The following is a 5232-nucleotide window of genomic DNA, read 5'->3' as shown; positions in this document are numbered from 1 at the left end:
TTACCCTTTAAGAATTTACATAACATAACACAGAATGACAATCCCACCAACAAAATGGATGACATTCGTTTAAATATTGGAAACTTTATTACCATTTAACAATGGCATCCTTGATACCAAAAGACATTACAAGACCGCATGACACCTGAACATTCCATGACGTCACGAGATCACATGACACTTGAACATTCCATGACATCACGAGATCACATGACACCTGAACATTCCATCACATCACGAGATCACATGACACCTGAACATTCCATGACATCACAATGATGTACTTGGTGTATGAAGACCATAGACCTTTGGACGGCTCATCTTTACATGAAGAGACTGAAGACCTGAGGAGAGCTCCCCACGTGACCAACACCAAGAAAGGAAGAGAAGTCCTCCAGGTATGTAGGGAAGTTATACACCCGACATTTATGAGCTGACATATGTCCGTGCTGAGAAGGTTCCAGGATCGGAACTTTCTCTATGACCATATGACCGGCGTTTCATCTTCCAGTCCCGGAGTATTGGTTGATATCTACGTCTGCTATGAGCAGGAGAAGATTTGCTCCATATTTTGTGCCAATTTCTGCCATAAGTGATGCAAAATCTTTGGTCCATGAGGGGCCCCGCTCCTGCTGTGAAGCCCCGCTAACTATTCTTGTCACTTATAAAAGTGGTGAAATGTGTGAAAGCTGCAACTATGGAGCAAATATGGCGTGCACCATAATGTGACTATTTATACGGCATAAAAGTGACGTAGAGCAATTGATAAGTTTCCCTCACTGGATTATTCATGTCTATTATTGTGTATATCTGTAATTACATATGTATTCTGGGTGATATGTATACTGGGTGATATGTACACTGGGTGATATGTATACTAGGTGATATGTATACTGGGCGATATGTACACTGGGTGATATGTATACTGGGTGATATGTATACTGGGTGATATGTATACTGGATGATATGTATACTGGGTGATATGTATACTGGATGATATGTATACTGGATGATATGTATACTGGGGGATATGTATACTGGATGATATGTATACTGGGTGATATGTATACTGGGTGATATGTATACTGGGTGATATGTATACTGGATGATATGTATACTGGATGATATGTATACTGGATGATATGTATACTGGGGGATATGTATACTGGATGATATGTATACTGGGTGATATGTATACTGGGTGATATGTATACTGGGTGATATGTATACTGGATGATATGTATACTGGGCGTTATGTATACTGGATGATATGTATACTGGGTGATATGTATACTGGGTGATATGTATACTGGGTGATATGTATACTGGTATATATGTATACTGCAGATATGTATACTGGATGATATGTATGTTGTTTTATATGTATACTGGGTTATATGTATACTGGATATGTACACTGGGGGATATGTAGACTGGGTGATATGTATATTGGATGATATGTATACTGGGTGATATGTATACTGGATGTTATGTATACTGGATGTTATGTATACTGGATGATATGTACACTGGGTGATATGTACACTGGGTGATATGTATACTGGGTGATATGTATACTGGATAATATGTATACTGGGTGATATGTACACTGGGTGATAAGTACACTGGATAATATGTACACTGGGTGATATAAATACTGGATAATATGTATAATGGGTGACATGTACACTGGGTGATATGTATACTGGACGATATGTATACTGGGTGATATGTATACTGGGTGACATGTACACTGGGTGATATGTATACTGGGTGATATGTATACTGGGTGATATGTATACTGGGTGATATGTATACTGGGTGATATGTATACTGGGTTATATGTATACTGGATATGTACACTGGGGGATATGTATACTGGGTGATATGTATACTGGGTGATATGTATACTGGGTTATATGTATACTGGATATGTATACTGGATGATATGTATACTGGGTGATATGTATACTGGATGATATGTATTCTGGATGATATGTATGCTGGGTGATATGTATACTGGGTGATATGTATACTGGGTGATATGTATACTGGATGATATGTATACTGGGTGATATGTATACTGGGTGATATGTATACTGGGTGATATGTATACTGGATGATATGTGTTCTGGGTTATATGTATTCTGGGTGATATGTATTCGGGGTGATATGTACACTGGATGATATGTATACTGGGTAATATGTACACTGGGTGATATGTATACTGGGTGATATGTATTCGGGGTGATATGTATACTGGGTGATATGTATTCGGGGTGATATGTATACTGGGTGATATGTATACTGGGTGATATGTATACTGGGTGATATGTATACTGGGTGATATGTATACTGGGTAATATGTACACTGGGTGATATGTATACTGGGTCATGTGTATTTGGGGTGATATGTATACTGGGTGATATGTATTTGGGGTGATATGTTTTTCGGGGTGATATGTATACTGGGTGATATGTATACTGGGTGATATGTATACTGGGTGATATGTATACTGGGTGATATGTATACTGGGTGATATGTATTCTGGGTGATATGTATACTGGGCGATATGTATACTGGGCGATATGTATACTGGGGGATATGTATACTGGGGGATATGTACTCTGGATGATTTGTATGCTGGGTGATATGTATACTGGATGATATGTATAATGGGTGATATGTATACTGGGTGATATGTATACTGTATGATGTATTCTGGATGATATGTACACTGGATGATATGTATACTGGGTGATATGTATACTGGGTGATATGTATACTGGGTGATATGTATACTGGGTGATATGTATACTGGGTGATATGTATACTGGATTATATGTATACTGGATAATATGTATTCTGGGTGATATATATACCGGATTATATGTATTCTGGGTGATATGTATACTGGATGATATGTATACTGCGTGATATGTATACTGTGTGATTTGTATACTGGGTGATATGTATACTGGATGATATGTATGCAGGGTGATATGTATACTGGGGGATATGAATACTGGGGGATATATATACTGTGGGATATGTATACTGGGGGATATGTATACTGGGGGATATGTATACTGGGCGATATGTATACTGGGGGATATGTATATTGGGTGATATGTGCACTGGGGGATATGTGTACTGGGTGATATGTATACTGGGTGTATTGTATACTGGGGGATATATATACTGGGTGATATGTACACTGGGGGATATATATATACTGGGTGATATGTAAACTGGGGGATATGTATACCGGATTATATGTATTCTGGGTGATATGTATACTGGATAATATGTATACTGGGTAATATGTATACTAAGTAATATGTATACTGAGTGATATGTATACTGGGGGATATTTATACTGGGGGATATGTATACTGGGTAATATGTATACTGGGTGATATGTATACTGGGGGATATGTATTGTTACGGAGCGGGTTAGTGGACCCACTAGGCCGTACCGCCGCAGCGGGGAGGCAGCTGGCCAAACAATAGGACACCCCAGAAATACAATGTCCCACACAAGGATACCTGAATAGTCCAGATGGTGGCCGCAGCTCTGGCACAGATAAGATGGGTGCAGCAGATGGCGCCAAACGTGGCGGATGACACAGGAGCCGCAAATTGCGCCAGACATGGCGGATTCCTCCGGACGTGGCAGATGACACAGGACGTGGCAGATGACACAGGACGTGGCGGATGACACAGGACGTGGCAGATGACACAGGACGTGGCAGATTCCTCTGGACGTGGCAGATGACACAGGATGTGGCGGACTCCTCCGGACGTGGCAGATGACACAGGACGTGGCGGATTCCTCAAGACGTGGCAGAAGACACAGGACGTGGCACGACTTGATACTAGGGCAAAGCACGGGAAACAGGAACTGGAAGAAGGTACGGGTAACAACAGGAACGGGAAACACTAAGGGACCATTTGCAAGACAGACTGGGAAAACTAACAATGCTCAGGCATCGAACTAGGGGGCTGGACCCCTCTTATAGCCCAGGGTACTCACGGGTCAAAGGTCATTCAAGATGTCCGGTGCGCGTGCTGCCCCTTTAAGAGCGGGGACGAGCGTGCGCGCGCACCCTGCGGGCTCCGGCGAAGGTGAGTGGATGCAAGCGCTGGCGTCTCCTGAGGAGGAGGCTGGGGCCAGCGCTTACCGACTCGTGGTTGCACCTGTCAGCGGGAGGCTGGAGCTGACAGCCCGCAGCCACGGACATAACATGTATACTGGGTCATATGTATACTGGGTAAATTTGTAAACTGGGTGATATATATACTGGGTGATATATATACTGGGTGATATGTATACTGGGTGATATGTATACTGGGTGATTTGTATACTGGGGGATATGTATACTGGGTGATATGTATACTGGGTGATATGTATACTGGGGAATATGTATACTGCGTGATATCTATACTGGAGGATATGTATACTGGGTGATATGTATACTGGGTGATATGTATTCTGGGGGATATGTATACTGGGTGATATGTATACTGGGTGATTTGTATACTGGGGGATATGTATACTGGGTGATATGTATACTGGGTGATATGTATACTGGGTAATATGTATACTGGGTGATATGCATACTGGGTGATATGTATACTGGGTAATATGTACACTGGGGGATATGTATACTGGGTGATATGTATTATGGGGGATATGTATACTGGATGATATGTATACTGGGTGATATGTATACTGGATGATATGTATACTGGGTGATATGTATACTGGGTGATATGTATAATGGGTGATATGTATACTGGGGGATAGGTACACTGGGGGATTGTAGTGAACATAAAACTGAATTGTGTGTTTTTTTTCTTCTAGAACAGAAAACCTCATCAAATCAAAAGATAAAAGACACAAAGACATCAACTCAAGAATAAGACGAAATGTCAAGATTAAAACACAATCTAAAGATTAAGACAAATCTCAAGACTAAGACACAATCTCAATATAAAACACAATCTCAATATAAGACACAATCTCAAGATAATACACAATCTCAAATTAAGACACAATCTCAAGACTAAAACACAATCTCAAGACTAAGACACAATCTCAAGATAAAACACAATCTCAAGATAATACACAATCTCAAAATTAAGACACAATCTCAAGTATAAGACACAATCTCAAGTATAAGACACAATCTCAAAATAAGACACAATCTCAAGACTAAAACACAATC

At 40.5% G+C, this 5232-nt stretch overlaps 1 long non-coding RNA gene across 1 annotated transcript; it reads left to right on the top strand.

Moving 5' to 3' along the window:
* Positions 1–298: 298 nt before the first annotated feature.
* LOC142674700 (uncharacterized) lies at positions 299–4971 on the top strand. Its single transcript, XR_012851805.1, has 2 exons — positions 299–398; positions 4869–4971. It is a non-coding gene; the product is annotated as an uncharacterized LOC142674700 (long non-coding RNA).
* Positions 4972–5232: the final 261 nt, after the last annotated feature.

The sequence above is a fragment of the Rhinoderma darwinii genome, assembly GCF_050947455.1.
Source record: "Rhinoderma darwinii isolate aRhiDar2 chromosome 2 unlocalized genomic scaffold, aRhiDar2.hap1 SUPER_2_unloc_1, whole genome shotgun sequence".
NCBI classification, from domain to species: Eukaryota; Metazoa; Chordata; class Amphibia; order Anura; family Rhinodermatidae; genus Rhinoderma; species Rhinoderma darwinii.
Note: the sequence above shows the minus strand (reverse complement) of the source record. Positions and strands in the feature narration are given on the sequence as shown.